This window comes from Protopterus annectens, chromosome 2.part1 (assembly GCF_019279795.1).
Source record: "Protopterus annectens isolate FY-2018-M chromosome 2.part1, PAN1.0, whole genome shotgun sequence".
In the NCBI taxonomy this organism is placed as follows: Eukaryota; Metazoa; Chordata; order Ceratodontiformes; family Protopteridae; genus Protopterus; species Protopterus annectens.
Window position 1 is genome coordinate 1,653,084,394 of NC_056729.1, and position 18,262 is coordinate 1,653,102,655.

The following is an 18,262-nucleotide window of genomic DNA, read 5'->3' on the forward strand; positions in this document are numbered from 1 at the left end:
AGGAGGCCAATGACTTATCCATTAAACCACTGGGACCTGACAATAAAAGCTTAGATTCAAACCTACAACTATCTCTGTGTCCATGCTACAAACCAGAACCCTATCTGCCTGGCTAATCAACCTTGACAACTGGGGAAAAGAAACTGATGAGTTTAAACTTGTTGACTTTACAGTTACCGAAAGAATGCACACTAATGGCGGTATTCACGGAAATCAGCACCATGACGTCACCAGTGCTTCACTAATGAACTCTAGTAGTGCTATGCTACTGAGATAATAAGTGAAACAGCTGTACTTAATAAAAATCTGATTAGCAACTCACTTGTATGTCTCTGAATTAAACAATAAATGCAGATGCAACAAGTGCGTTGTGCTTCCCCAGCATAGGTAACTACATATATATATATATATATATATATATATATATATATATATATACACACACACACACACACACACACACACACACACACACAGACACACATGCACACACAACTTTGCAGTACTTATCTGCACTAACTGACCCACAGCAATGAACGTGTATCATGAAGGTATCATGATTAGTCTTTACGGCACAGCATGAAACAGCCTGGCATGGCTTATCTTCAATCTGCTGTGGTACACCAATCACAGTGAATTGCTCAGGAACAAATGGGGATTAGCAGTGCGTCCAGACTGCCACACAAGCACATGGTGATATCCATTAAGATTTCTGTAGCAACTACTTACCAAGCCTTATAAACCAAACCAAAAACGGCAGCAATCTTTTAAATCATGCCGTCAAAATGCATTAAGCAATCCTGCTAGAAACAGAACTGTGCAGTGCATTTTGTATTTTGGAATAACCCACCGTTTATTTCAAACTAATACACATCTAGCATGGCCCAGTACTACTGTTTGTTTTCTTGTTTTGTTTTGTTTTTTTTGCAATGTGCTCCTCTGCAGGTTAAAGTGCTTGATTCAAATCAACTGCATCTTAGAATAACACACTAAAGAAATTCAAACTTGTAAGAAAAGTAATTAATGACTGCAAGTCAAGTGATAAAAAGAAGTATAACTATTTACCTCTGGGAAAGTAAAACTGTTTATGGTTTGGCCCATTTTAGCATTTTTCTTTTTTCTGAAAATCATGTTTTTACCATATTTCAAATATTGATTCAGATCTATTTCCTTTGGTCTGTATTTTTTCCAGAAACTGCACTAGTGACATATTTCTATATAGTTTGGCACAGAACCATCCTTAGGTGAACTGGCACCCTAAGCAAAGAGCTCTGTGGTGCCCCCTCCCCCTGCTGTCCACTACTAGCCATGCAAATCACCCAGAACTCCCATGATCCTCTCCATCTTGGACTATCCACACCATCCACATTATGATTTTCTTTCCTTTCATACAGTTTGCATTACTCCTCATTTCTGCCATGTATTCATTTGTCTAACACATCCTAACTGTACTCTGATAACTTTTAGAGGAAATAAGTGCATTAATTCAAGGGTCTGGTGGCACAGAGGTTCTACATGCTCTGAGTTGTGCTTTGAGGTGTATTTTAGAGTTTTTTTTAAACAACCTTTACATTCAGTGATGCTCTGAATAAAAATTATAATTAAGGAAAGAAATTCAGTCTTATTAATTCTGCTTTTTCTTGTATCCGTTGAACATCCCCCAAGTGGCCATCACTAGAGTGATTGTAGCATAATTTACTGATGATTACTGTCTGACAATAGCGTTTGACATTTAATACTTCTTATTGCTAAGAAAATGCATGTCGATGCTCAAAACCTGTTCTTCTATTAAGTTTTTAAGTATGTTACAGTAACATTTAAATGTAACCTTAATTTTGGGCCTTTGCTGTCCCCCATTCCCACCTCATTATGTTCTTGTTTTCTATGATCCTTCTCCAAAGAATGCTTGACAAAATATGTGGTTAATCACTGCCAGCAACCAAAATATAAAAAAAGACACTTGCATCACACTATAGCTGAAAGCAACTTCAGCTTCTTTCTTCATATTACGCCCAGTCCACATAATATTCACATTACACTTTATCTTTGCAGAATTTTCTGCAACATTCAAGTGTAACGTGATTTGAATGGTCACATCAACTACAGTAGCTCCCATGGGGATGGCTACTGTGCTGTGGGTGCATTTTCTTTAAACGGTTTACAATAAAACTCTGACTTCCTGAAAAATCAACACGTTGAAGGGATGGAAAAAAAAGTCAGGAAGTCAAAAGGGCAAAAAAATCCTTTTTATTCATTTTTTTGCAAGGTGGCATGTCTCCCTCCACCCCCCCCCCCAAATATGGTTGGGGGGGGGTAATCCCAACACACACTCAAACCTATAGCTAGATAGACAGATAGATATAAATGTAAATATATTTATATTTATATATATATATATATATATATATATATATATATATATATATATATATATGTATAGCTCCATTTCGAAGAAAGGTGAAATCTCCCATTATATGAGACTCTTTGTCATGGCACACTTAGCAAGGATTTTCTATAAGAAACAGCATTCAGTGTTACACCATTTTTGGTTTTCTTAATGCTACTGATGCTTCACTTCAAGCATGTGTCGGGGAATCTCCTTAAACAGGGATACTTCAACAGGAGCAGCTTTAACCAAATAAATACTGGGAAAGCGCCCCTGCTAGACCCTAGACGCCTGACTAGTTGGCCTATGCCTAAGGCCGGCTATGGCTTCAAGAAATTTAAACATTTCTTTCTTTTATATTGTTTTTAGAGAAAAGAAATCCAGTTTCATTGCTATAAAAAGTAAATTCATTGTAGAAAAAATGCTTCAGGAAAACCAACAACCCAGGCATCCAGCTAGTCAAAAGACAAGCAGTTCTAGCACGACTTCTATTTGCAGTAAATTTTGGACACAGTACCATTTTCTTGAAAAAAACGATCAAACTGTCACTTCAAAAAGGAAAATTTAATTTTTCTCCAATTTGTACTGTCAACATTAAAATACAACTATGTTAGGGGGTGCACAGGATCTCTTATTACACTGTAGACAGAGGCTTTCCCAAAACACACACACACACACACACACACACACACACACACACATACACACACAGAAATAATTATATGCATTTTACTAATTTAAGGTGTGGGATTTTGACATCTTCCTTTCTCATAGGTCTGAGCGCTTACACTTCTGCTGTTGAACTGTACAAAACTGTTGTGGACCAGTGAATTAGTTAGAGCTGTTGCTACAATGCATACATTCTGCAGCAGAAATCTTGTTGAAAGGAATATAAATTGCATTTCAGAATTCAAAAATGAAATTCATTGTTATTGTAAGTTGGAAACCCTTGTTGAGTTTAATGAAAGATCGGTCAGAACAGAATAACTAAAGCAAAGCTCTTAGTTAAGTTCTTCTAAAAAAATACAACATACCTAATTAGTGGAATTCACATTTACTGGAATAATAATGCTCTAGAAAATAACCCAATTATAAGCATTGTTATTTCCTTTTACTTTACAACAAACAAAATATATGTCATCCTGATTAACTTTTTTATTGATTACAATTTACATACTCAATGCATAATTTCACTCTCCATCTGAATTCAACGTTTTGAAAGATTAATAAGATGATGTAAACTTCAACAAATACAATTACACTTAAATATAACAAGCAATATTCCACATGGTCAGCATATACAAACAGAAAAACTACAATCTGTTTTTTTTTTCCTAATTGTATTTTGGCAAACTTGTCGCTATTTTAGAATTTTTTCTGTGTAAGTATCATGGACTACAAAGTCACCTTAACTTGACAATGCTAACAAAAAACATGATTTTGACTACTGCATATAATTTAAGAGGAAGAAGCTGACTGATAACATTTAACCCGCAGCAAAAAACAATAATAGAAAGCGCATAAGTTAAGCAGTTACTGACTCCTCTTGAAATATCCTTTGTTTCACTTTCATTCATTCACTGTTCAAGTTAAGATGATTCAGGGAGCTTTCAGTATATACAGAATTAATTTTACATTTGAAAATAATCTGAAAAAAATGAGTGCCAAACTACAGTATGCATGTATCTATGCATACACTTAAATTGAAGTCGAACACAACGGCTATGCAAGTTCTGCAGACTTGCTTACCTAGTCAGCAAAAATGGTAATAATCACACAGAACTGTGACTGTGAATCACTGTCCTTCTCAAAAAAAAAAAGTAAAACAATACTGTTGCTGTGAATGATCCATTTCATAACAGAATACGAGATGAAAACATTCTTACATCACTTTGTGAGCAGGCTCAAACAGAAGTAACTATATACAGTAGCCCAGCTGCCGATTTACTGAACTGCAGTGCATACCTGTTCTTCTTGTCTTATCTTTTTTTTTTTTTGGGGGGGGGGATGTTGGGCCACAGGATCAGCCTTAATAGCTTCGCTTGCTGGATCCAACTGAGCCATTCATTCCTCTATTGCAGTAAAATCCTTCAGCACCAGGTTTTAGTGAGTGAGGCAGCCTGTGAATCCTGTGGGCTTTGCTTTCCCACCTTCTTAGCAGTCAGTGACCTCCTCCACAGCTGCATCTGGAGATGTGCATGCACCTCCTTGGCAGTCAGTGACCTCCTCCACAGCTGCATCTGGAGATGTGCATGCACCTCCTTGGCAGTCAGTGACCTCCTCCACAGCTGCATCTGGAGATGTGCATGCACCTCCTTGGCAGTCAGTGACCTCCTCCACAGCTGCATCTGGAGATGTGCATGCACCTCCATGGCAGTCAGTGACCTCCTCCACAGCTGCATCTGGAGATGTGCATGCACCTCCTTGGCAGTCAGTGACCTTCTCTACAGCTGCATCTGGAGATGTGCATGCACCTCCTTGGCAGTCAGTGACCTCCTCCACAGCTGCATCTGGAGATGTGCATGCACCTCCTTGGCAGTCAGTGACATCCTCTACAGCTGCATCTGGAGATGTGCATGCACTTCCTTGGCAGTCAGTGACCTTCTCTACAGCTGCATCTGGAGATGTGCATGCACCTCCTTGGCAGTCAGTGACCTTCTCTACAGCTGCATCTGGAGATGTGCATGCACACTTCCACATATAAGCAGCTTCCTGAACAAGATATGCACCACTTGCAATGTAAGCATACAAGGCCCTTCATTCCTCCAGATGTCTTCAATGAAGTGAGCCAACCTGCATTCCCTCCTTCTTCCCATCCCTAAAGACAGCTGACCCTGCTTCAACCAATTACTACTATCTTCCATACTCTATGCCTCCATGTGCTGTATTCAGTAACAATTACTGTTACTGGCAAATGTTACTATGCTGCATTCGGTAACAATTACTGTTACTGGCAAATGTTACTGTGCTGCATTTGGTAACAATTACTGTTACTGTGCTGTATTTAGTAACAATTACTGTTACTGGCAAATGTTACTGTGCTGTATTCAGTAACAACTACTATTACTGGCAAATGTTACTGTGCTGCATTCGGCAGCAATTACTGTTACTGATAACTGTTACTATGCTGTATTCAGTAACAATTACTGTTACTGGCAAATGTTACAGTACTGCATTTGGTAACAATTACTGTTACTGGCAAATGTTATTGTGCTGTATTCGGTAACAATTACTGTTACTGGCAAATATTATTGTGCTGCATTTGGTAACAATTACTGTTACTGACAAATGTTACTGTGCTGCATTCAGTAACAATTACTGTTACTGGCAACTATTATGCTGTATTCAGTAATACATTACTGTTACTAGCAAATGTTACTGTGCTGCATTCAGTAACAATTACTGTTACTGGCAACTGTTACTATGCTGTATTCAGTAACACATTAGTGTTACTAGCAAATGTTACTGTGCTGTATTCAGTAACAATTACTGTTACTGGCAAATGTTACTGTGCTGCATTCAGTAATAATTTTGGTTACTGGCAACTGTTACTGTGCTGCATACAGTGATCGCATAGACATGAGTGATCTTGAAGGCGACATCCTGAATATGCTGGAAAAATGTGAACTCATGTGGCAATTAAAACGGCACTCTCTTAGGAAGCCTGGACAAAACTACTACTGTTCACTTAAAAGTGCACTGGAAGTTAGAAATTTGCCACGTTGTTTACATGACTAATTTTTTTTTTATTTTACTCTTCCAGTTGGTTTTAAATACCATGTTAAATCAGTTTTAGTTTAAGTGTATATTTTGTTTCCATCATCATACATTGTCTCTTTTTTCATATTGTTTTTTCCACTTTATTCAAAATGATGTGTAATAATAATACTAACTAATTATGCAATAATATTTTTGTAGATAGTTTTTAGGGTTCTTGTACACAGACCTGAAGAAGTCTACAAGGACAAAAGCAAACTTTGTTAACAACAGGTTGTAGAAATACAACATGATTTTTAGCATGCAAAGTGTGTATATATATATTTATATATATATATATATATATATATATATATATATATATATATATATACACATACACACATATATATATATATATATATATATATATATATATACACATACACATATATATATATATTTATATATACTTTCAGATCGCCAAATGGTCTAAGGTTTATATATTTCCAGCCATGTAGAATTATTGTATTGGATAAAATCACAGACTTAATAATTTGGTTAAATAAAAGGTACTGCACCATTATTAATTTTACTGTACGTAAGGGTTATATTATTATGACAGCTACTAAGTAGGGCAGGACCAGCTCGAATGTCACAGTGATGGGAGAAGGGATGTGAATTTAATGGTTTACTATCAATTTTGTGAACGACAAGCTGTTGGCATGAATACTGCCGAAAATCAGACTGTCATTTACACAATGTCACGTGGTCACGTGCATGGAGTAGTCGAACACACTTATGCAAATGCAATTCACATATGTGTGTTCAATAAACTGTAGAGGTTGTGGTACAGTGTGGACTGGAAATTCATCCATACCCCCAATGTAGTGTGGTCTCGGAGTTGGAATATATTATTAGCAGGGGTTGTGGGTGTGCAAAAACGTGATATGTCGTATAGGAGTTTGATTTACATCAGTTCCTATACGGATATCACATGATGTTTTCAGTGACAATGTTGACTCAAATGTGTTGATCATTTGGGTCAACATTGTGTAGCAGTCGAGATTCCAGGTTCAGCGGTTTACTTCGATATTGCGAACGCAATATGTTTAACCTTTTGCAATATTGATAGTAAACCAAATTTAACATGTATACTAATAACACTTTGTTTTACAGCACAATAAACTACTCCCTTACCTGATAAAAAGTAGATATATATATATATATATATATATATATATATATATATAGTTAAAAAGCTTCTAAGGAAACTATTTCTCTGTTATTTCTGTTTTACTTGGATCGCTTGTCTGTGTACTTAATAAAGGATTTTTGACTGGAAGCTGACCCAGAGACTCCCCAGACCTGACCCAGAGACTCCCCAGACTCTGGAATAGACTGCCCATACATGTCAATCAGAGCACCTCTTTGGCCCTCTTCAAAAGAAACCTTGATGATTGGATGGGAGAAAGGAAATTTACCCCAGGGATCACATCAGTCGCCCTACTCGACAGGGGTACAGTGGCTGGGCTTGTATAGAACCCAGGGCCGATAGCCTAGTAGCTCCCTATGAACCTATAAAGCCAGGGTACCTTTTTGGCTGGGCTTGTATAGGCCCCAGGGCTGATAGCCTAGTACCTACCTAAGAAATAGCCAGGAAATTGTTATGGCTAGGCTTCTATAGGTCCTGGGGCCGATAGCCTAGTACCAACCTATGAAGCAGACTGTCTACCCTGCTTGGATTACTTTTGAATAATTAGTAATTCTGTGTAATATTTCAAATTATATATTTTTTATTACTTTTTTGAAGGACAAGTTTAAGTTTGCTACTTCTACTACCATTATCTGATCTGATTATTATACGGTGATTAACCAGATATATATGGATTGAAAATCTTCCACACAGAGAAGCTTCTTACAATGTTTAACAATTACTGTTACTGACAACTGTTACTGTGCTGTATTCAGTACCAATTACTGTTACTGGCAAATGTTACTGTGCTGCATTTGGTAACAATTACTGTTACTGGCAAATGTTACTGTGCTGTATTTAGTAACAATTACTGTTACTGGCAAATGTTACTGTGCTGCATTTGGCACCAATTACTGTTACTGATAACTGTTACTACGCTGTATTCAGTAACAATTACTGTTACTGGCAAATGTTACAGTACTGCATTTGGTAACAATTACTGTTACTGGCACATGTTACTGTGCTGTATTCGGTAACAATTACTGTTACTGGCAAATATTACTGTGCTGCATTTGGTAACAATTACTGTTACTGACAAATGTTACTGTGCTGCATTCAGTAACAATTACTGTTACTGGCAACTGTTAATTATCTGTATTCAGTAATACATTACTGTTACTAGCAAATGTTACTGTGCTGTATTCAGTAACAATTACTGTTACTGGCAAATATTACTGTCCTGCATTCAGTAATAATTTTGGTTACTGGCAACTGTTACTGTGCTGCATACAGTGATCGCATAGACATGAGTGATCTTGAAGGCAACATCCCAAATATGCTGGAGAAATGTGAACTCATGTGGCAATTAAAACGGCACTCTCTTAGGAAGCCTGAACAAAACTACTACTGTTCACTTAAAAGTGCACTGGAAGTTAGAAATTTGCCACGTTGTTTACATGACTTTTTTTTTTTTATTTTACTCTTCCAGTTGGTTTTAAATACCATGTTAAATCAGTTTTAGTTTAAGTGTATATTTTGTTTCCATCATCATACATTGTTTCTTTTTTCTTATTGTTTTTTCCACTTTATTCAAAATGATGTGTAATAATAATACTAACTAATTATACAATAATATTTTTGTAGATAGTTTTTAGGGTTCTTGTACACAGACCTGAAGAAGTCTACAAGGACCAAAGCAAATTTGTTAACAACAGGTTGTAGAAATACAACATGATTTTTAGCATGCAAAGTGTGTGTGTGTGTGTGTGTGTGTGTGTGTGTGTATATATATATATATATATATATATATACATATATATATATATATATATATATATATATTTATTTATATATACTTTCAGATCACCAAATGGTCTAAGGTTTATATATTTCCAGCCATGTAGAATTATTATATTGAATAAAATCACAGACTTAATAATCTGGTTAAATAAAAGGTACTGCACCATTATTAATTTTACTGTACATAAGGGTTATATTATTATGACAGCTACTAAATAAGGCAGGACCAGCTCAAATGTCACAGTAATGGGAGAAGGGATGTGAATTTAATGGTTTACTATCAATTTTGTGAATGACAAGCTGGTGGCATGAATACTACCGAAAATCAGATTGTCATTTACACAATGTCAAGTGGTCACATGCATGATGCATGGAGTAGTCGAACACACTTATGCAAATGCAATTCACATATGTGTGTTCAATAAACTGTACAGAGGTTGCGGTACAGTGGGGACTGGAAATTCATCCATATCCCCAATGTTGTGTGGTGTCGGAGTTGGAATATATTATTAGCAAGGGTTGTGGGGGTGCAAAAACGTGATATGTCGTATAGGAGTTTGATTTACATCAGTTCCTATACGGATATCACATGATGTTTTCAGTGACAATGTTGACTCAAATGTGTCGATCATTTGGGTCGACATTGTGTAGCAGTCGAGATTCCAGGTTCAGCGGTTTACTTCGATATTATATGTTTAACCTTTTGCAATATTGATAGTAAACCAAATTTAACATGTATACCAATAACACTTTGTTTTACAGCACAATAAACTACTCCCTTACCTGATAAAAAGTATATATATATATATATATATATATATATATATATATATATATAGTTAAAAAGCTTCTGAGGAAACTATTGCTCTGTTATTTTTGTTTTACTTTGATCGCTTGTCTGTGTACTTAATAAAGGATTTTTGACTGGAAGCTGACCCAGAGACTCCCCAGACTCTGGAATAGACTGCCCATACATGTCAAGCAGAGCACCTCTTTGGCCCTCTTCAAAAGGAACTTTGATGATTGGATGGGAGAAAGGAAATTCACCCCATGGATCACATCAGTCGCCCTACTAGACAAGGGTACAGTGGCTGGGCTTGTATAGAACCCAGGGCCGATAGCCTAGTAGCTACCTATGAACCTATAAAGCCAGGGTACCTTTTTGGCTGGGCTTGTATAGGCCCCAGGGCTGATAGCCTAGTACCTACCTAAGAAATAGCCAGGAAATTGTTATGGCTAGGCTTCTATAGGCCCTGGGGCCGATAGCCTAGTACCAACCTATGAACCAGACTGTCTACCCTGCTTGGATTACTTTTGAATAATTAGTAATTCTGTATATTTCAAATTATATATTTTTTATTATTTTTTTGAACAAGGACAAGTTTAAGTTTGCTACTTCTACTACCATTATCTGATCTGATTATTATACGGTGATTAACTAGGTATATATGAATTGAAAATCTTCCTCACACAGAAGCTTCTTACAATGTTTAACAATTACTGTTACTGACAACTGTTACTGCGCTGTATTCAGTAACAATTACTGTTACTGGTAACTGTTACTGTGCTGTATTCATTATTATACCATGAGTTCGAGTTATACTAATGGAAATGGTCCGTCGCCGGACTTTTTCCATTAGTATAACTCGCTATGTTAAATGGGTTTAACATATGTTAAACCCATTAGATCTCCGTTTGTTAAATGAGTTTAAGCTTAGCGAGATGTCGTTTGCTTTTTTAAAACATCTCTCGCTATGTTAAACATTTAATATAGACTATAAAAAAGCAAAAGAAATCTTGCTGTAGATTTTTTTACCCAACCCTGTGATATTACGTAGCGCGTTACGGATGCCAGACATCTGCGGAAGGGCAGTAAACAGGCATTATACTATGCCATTATTTAAGAAAAGTAATAGTTTCTTTTCTTAAATAATGCCATGGTATAGGTACTGCTATAACAATTACTGTTACTGACAACTGTTTCTGTGCTGTATTCAGTAACAATTACTGTTACTGACAACTGTTACTGTGCTGCATTCAGTACTATTTGCCAGTATAATACATTAGTCCAATCTACTAACATGTACTGCAACCTTCTATACAACAGTAAACAAAAAAGCTGCTAAAATTAAAAATTACACTTTCTATAATCCTGAGCATGTACGCCAAGTGTATTATTATCATCATTTTTGGGGGTTTGAAAATCACTGTAGAATTGCAGGAACAGGATAATAATGTATGTTGTATATGACAAAGAGTTTAATATATTTTTCTCACTTTTTACATACATATTTATCTTTTTCCATGAGGGATATAAAATAAGTACACATTTTAGTTTCATACTAAGAGGAAAAGTCTTGTCATGTGACAGTTTGTTATTACTATTTCATGAAGTATGCATTTGGTGCAACAGTTCTGCTGAAGTCAATGCAATATAAAAATGAATGCCCTAAACTTTGTTTTAATAAAATTGTTCAACAAGGTACACAACATGTTTTGGTTGAATTATTTTTTTTTGGTGGGGGGGGTGTGAAACTAGCACACTCAAGTGCATATAATAGCTCCCTACAACAACTGCAACATATGATACTGTGAGTCCTGTTAACTGAAAATTTAAACTGCAGTTCTGACCAGAAGAATTTTAAATGGCGCTGTTAGATTTTAAAGATATTTTACCCCCTATACCCTCAGCTTCCTTTGTGTGCATATATGATAGGGTGTTTGCAAACACACACACACACACACACACACACACACACACACATATATATACATATGTATATACATCTTGAACCATAAGTGTCTCTCAAAGTAGGGGAGACTACAATGAGGCACTGCAACAAAATTTCTCTATATATTTCCATAATGTCACTTAAGTTCTGAGTGTTCCAAGATCACAATTATAGTCCTTCGGCTTTCAATGCGAACCCTGCAAAACATCTAACTTAAAATAAGCTAATGTCATCCAAATGATGCCAGCTCAAAACTGAAGAGTATTTTTCTAGGAGCACGTTCCCCTGCAGTCCCAGGTAGGGGTTTGCTACACCCCATGACTGTATTATTCTGATAGAATTGACCAGTGCAGATTAAAAGCAATTAGTTTTAAAAACTGCTTGTTATCTGGGGTGCTGTGTTCCCAGGGGTGCTGTGTTCCCAGGGTCAAGTTAACAGCACGTCATTTGAGCTTACACCGATTGGTACAAGGAGGAGGAACAAACAATTATTAGGAAACAATACATCAAGATATGTAGATATGATATAGCAAGTTAAAACTATGTTTCAAATACCTGAAGAGAGCTCTTGGAAACGTGATCTATACTTGAATTAAATAAAATAAGAAAAAAAAAAGTTAAAAATGTCTCATGTAATTATTTAACTCTGTGATACCATTCTAGTTTAATCTCTGGACCTTTCCCTAGTTAAGGATGTAAAGTCAGACCCACATGAGGCAGGCAGCAACATCACAGGATTTGACAAAAGAAAGGAACTGTGTGTTACTCATCAACCCTGTGCAGTGCCAACTCTGACCTAGTTTTATGTAACTGGCTTTTTTCAGCCAATCATTCCTGGGTTGATAGCACTTGATTGATTTATTTGAATTTCATAACTGGAACGGTGAGCTGATACAAGAATGCTTTTCTGGCACATTATGGAACCAAAGATATAGACAACGACACAAAAGAGGCATAGATATTACTTAAAACAGATAGCGGACATACGTGCTTACACATCAACAGTTAATTAATCAGCAAGTCACACTGAACAAAGGTGAAACATGAGAAGTGTAAGAAAGGAAAGTGCGAGTAAGACATACATGTGGTCATCCCGCCAGAGCAGTTTGACTAGTATATCCACTATTTACACGCAAGTATATCGCAGTGGAGAGAAGTGAGGAAACCCGTGCGATAAAAAGATGAGACTAAATATTTTGTCAGTTTTATTTAAGTATCACTTTATATGTCTTTTTTGGAAGCTTCCTACAATGTGTAGACTTTGTGTTGTTTTTTAGTTACTTTCTTTTTTTCACCATAATTAAGGACATGACAGGCTGCTGTTGTTTCCTGCAGAAAATTCTTTCAATTTCTTCACAGCACTTCACCTTTTTTTTGTATTATATTTCACCAATACTGAACTTGCCGGTGACTGCACCTTCTCTTGTGCAAGTGCTGGTTTGGTGTATAAATTTTACACCATCATATTTGACCACTTTTGGCAACTTGCATGTTTCTGTGTCAAAGTAAACTTCTTGCCTTGTTTTATTTATTTACTTATTTTTGTTCTTTGAATTGCCTCATTCTCTCTTGTTTGTCTTAAGTACATTATCGTTCTTTGGTGAGATAGAATGAAACACCATACTATGAGGATATATAGAGAAAACTGGGCTGCAGATGGGTATAACAATATAACAGTAGAGCCTTGAAAAAAACATTTTCACAGACTTTATACAGAAGCTTTTTTACAATACAAACAGATTTCTGAACCAGACCACTGAGCTGGGAAAATATGATCCAACACTGGTACAAACAAAATGACAGTCATTTACAAAACTTCTATAACTGGTGTTGGAAAACTGCTGACCATTGTCACTAACAACCTCTACTGGCCCCCCATTCCTACAAAGGGAGGACTTAATGCATGTGATTATATTTCCTGCTGCTGTTGTGGAATTGAACTTGCATACTTTAATACTCTATCCCTTTATCACAAGTAAAACGTCAGCATCTGCCTTCTGAAAAGATCTTTGAGGTACCATACGTGACATTTATGGCTTCCTGGGACATTTGGGCTGGTACTGATGACCTGCTGGAGAAAATGATGAGGCTTTTTGTTATTCTTGGCCCAGTGCATGGCCCCAAGAACGCCTCTCCTGCACTTCTAGGTCCCTCAGTATCCGTCGGTAGCCATTCAGTTCTGTTTAATGGGAACACGAGCGATTGTACAATCAGGCACCTTTACTACAGCAGCATGTCGCTTCATTCAAACGTGCATTATAAACAGTCTCAGAAACAGCATTCAGCTTGGATACACTGTCAAGCTTAAATGAAACAATGCTCTTAATCACTTTCAAGTTACACCCCCTTTTTCACCACTGTGTAATGGTATCTTCACATAAAACTCTTCCATTCAATTCCCAGTCACCGCATTCATTTCATTTTTTTTTCTTTTGGAAATGTGCAAAACAACCAATGTTACTACATTTACCGGATTTTTTTTTATATACGAAGCTACGCTCCACAGTGACTGTACTTCACCTTTTAGAGAATCTGCAGTGCAGCGTTTACGAATCAGATCTCTGTTGCTACTGACTTGACAATACAGCAGCAGATTTTTCCAGAAATGTGACTTTTCTCCGCCACGTACTCTTTTTCTCTCTTCATTGTAAGGTAATCCATACAATACTAGCTCTGATCACACAATATCTCAGAATTCATATGTTTTCTTTTGATTCCCCAGTTAATTCACATGCTGTTGAATTATGTCTCCCATTTTTTTCATGGATTTAAAGAATCTCTGTCTGTCATATATCATATTTATATTAAGCACACAGTATGCTTCAAACATTTCCATAATTTTTTGCAACTGATGTTGCTCCCTTACTTAAGCGATATTAATATTATAAGCATCTAGGATTTCTTCCCTGACAAATGAAAGAAAACGGAGGACTTTACTCTGTTTTTTTTCTTTTGTTAGGAGTTATATTTTCAAATCGGCCATCTTCTGCTTACCTTTTTTACACGTCTTATTGAAACAAAACTTTGTCTGCAACAAAAACAGGAGGAATATATACAGACATAAAGTTCCCCGGTGGTCAATAAATGTCACAATTCAAAACACTGCTAATCATTTACTTTTGAACTTGAGGGGAAAAAAGAAAGTACATGAGATTTTTATATCGAGTCATACAGTGCAGTAAGCATGTGCGATCTTGTTACATGGCAATGGGTCATACATTCGTATATCTTACTTATTCCTTACCGTAACCAATACTCACACATAATGTGCTCTTTTACACAGTTTAACCTATACCCCTAAATGTAACATCATCCATAACATTCTAGAATAAATGGAAGAAAGAACTAGACCACTAATACCCTCCCCCAGCTGTTCGACTATTTACCACCACTAATCTCATTCCTCTTCTTGAAAGAGAGGTGCATTATCCGACCACCCTCTTAAATATGATTTCACCCTACATACAGGGCTAAAAAACTTAATTCATCAAGCAAGTGTTTACCAACGCAACCAGAATAAAAAAATTATTTACAAATTTTCAACATTTTATCATTAACATCAAGTTTTGAAATTCTAACCATCTAAAAGCAGTCAGCCATTTGTACTGTGCTAAACTATACACCGAGCATACAATGTCACCTTGAGCAAATATCACAAAACACTGACACTATACTGCATCACTAAAACATAACTCCATACATCATGTTCCAGAACATCAAACCTCATATAGACAGACCCATATACTCGACATTGTAGAACTTAGAAAAACAATAAAAATCTACAGAAATCTTTTTTTTTTTTCAGGAGCAACAAGTCCCCATGCACCCTCCATACCCCCTGATAATTATATATAGCACCTCCAAGATTGCACTACAGTGGGAAAGAGGGCAAATTATATGATCTCCTCTGTACAGCAATCTCGGTACAAAGAGTTTGTTGTTTCAGAATTTCGATCATATGGTCTCAACCATATGCAGTTCAATCTTCTGAAATTTCAATATTCTGAAGAGGACTCCCACAAAACACCTTTATAAATGGTGTTTCTTTCATTCACTCATCCAATAAATAAACATCAATTAATGCAGAGGATTAAGGCTACAACCTGTTAATGAGCTGTTTCCTGTGATCTAGGGTTTGATTCCATTAGCCTCCATTTGACTACTATGTGATCTTTAGTAAGTCACTTAACCAGACAGTGTTTTGGGGCAACTGCATAGCCAGGCTAGGCTCTCAATGGTCCCCTACGCTGCATGTCTAGTAACAACATATGAACCTAAACAACCATTAAAAGAAAAAAAAGTCTCTAATGGACACAGACAACATGTAAATAGTTCATCTCCATGCCCCTTCTTCTTCTCTTTCGGCTGTTCCCGTTAGGGGTCGCAACAGCGGATCATCCATTTCCATTTCTTCCTGTCCTCTGCATCTTGCTCTGTCACACCAACCACCTGCATGTCCTCTCTCACCACATCCGTAAACCTTATCTTAGGCCTTCCTCTTTTCCTGTTACCTGGCAGCTCCATCCTTAGCATCCTTTTCCAAATATACCCATCATCCCTCCTCAGCACGTCCAAACCAATGCAATCTCACCTCTCTGACTTTGTCTCCAAACTGTCCAACCTGAGCTGACCTTCTAATATACTGATTCCTAATCCTGTCCATCCTTGTCACACCCAGTGCAAATCTTAACATATTTAACTCTGCCACTTCCAGCTCGGACTCCTGCCTTTTTGTCAATGCCACCGTCTCCAACCCATACAACACAGCTGGTCTCACTACCCTCTTGTAGACCATCCCTTTCACTCTTACTAATACCAGTCTGCCACAAATCACTCCTGACACTCTTCTCCACCCATTCCACCCTGCCTGTACTCTCTTCTTCACCTGTCTTCTACACTCACCATTACTTTGAACTGCTGAACCCAAGTACTTAAACTCATCCACCTTCGCCAACTCTACTCTCTGCATCCTCACCATTCCTCTATCCTCCCTCTCATTCACACACATACATTCTGTCTTAGTCATGCTGACCTTCATTCCTCTCCTCTCTAGAGCATATCTCCACCTCTCCAAGGTCTACTCCACCTGGTCCCTATTCTCACTACACATCACAATGTCATCTGCAAACATCATAGTCCATGGGGCCTCCTGTCTGATCTCGTCTGTCAACCTGTCCATCACCACTGCAAATAAGAAAGGGCTCAGAGCTCATCCTTGATGTAATCCCACCTCCACCTTAAACGGATCTGTCACTCCCACTGGATACTTCACCACTGTCACACTATGCTCGTACATAATTCTGTACCACTCTTACATACTTCTCTGACACTCCCAACTTCCTCATACAGTACCACAACTCCTCTCAAGGCACCCTATCATATGCTTTCTCCAAGTCTACAAAGACACAATGCAACTCCTTCCGACCTTCCCTATATTTCTCCATCAACAATCTCAGAGCAAACATCGCACCTGTAGTGTTCTTTCCCGACATGAAGCCATACTGCTGATCGCTAATCATCACCTCCCTTCTTAACCTATCTTCCACTACTCTTTCCTATAACTTCAAGCTGTGACTGATCAGTTTTATCCCTCTGTAGTTACTACAACTCTGCACATCACCCTTATTCTTAAAAATCGGTACCAAAACACTTCTTCTCCACTCCTCAGGCATCCTCTGACTTTCTAAGATTTCAGTAAACAATCTGGTTAAGAACTCCACTGCCATTTCTACTAAGCACCTCCATGCTTCCACTGGTATGTCAACTGGACCAACAGCCTTTTCCATTCTTCATCCTCTTCATAGCTGTCCATACTTCCTCCTTGCTAATCTGTTTCACTTCCTGATTCACTATCCCCTCATCTCATGCCCCTGCTTACACTTATCAAGGGTATTGGAACTTGTCAGAGATTTGGTATCCATGACTAGATTTATAAAGGCCCTTGTGGTCATTAGCCTAGTAAACACCTATGAACTTTAACTCACACATTGCTAAAAATATATCTTTTCATTAAACTACAGGCAACCCTATAGCTGGTATGTTGCTTAACAATAACTTCAATAGCTATAAAAAAATTAAACCAAATCAATCTGAATTTCTCATTTGAAACTGGCCATCCATTGCACAGCCATCAAACTTTCTTACCCAGTCACAATATAACCATGCATATCATTAACACAACCTCATTTATGAATCATTCCATATTGTTTACACAAATTGGACTAATAAAAGAAAGCACTAATCGCACCAAAGGAGTTGGTAACCAATTAAGGTGGTTAACTTACAGACACAAGGTACAGGGTTTGATTCTCACCTCCCAACTGGAAATTGGTTAAGTTTAAAATGGCCCACAAATGTGGATAGCCTAGTGCTTACCTATGAAACTAAAACACCCCAAAGCAATCTTGACCTTGCAAGTACAACCCCCACAAGCTAGACATCCACTGGCTCCAA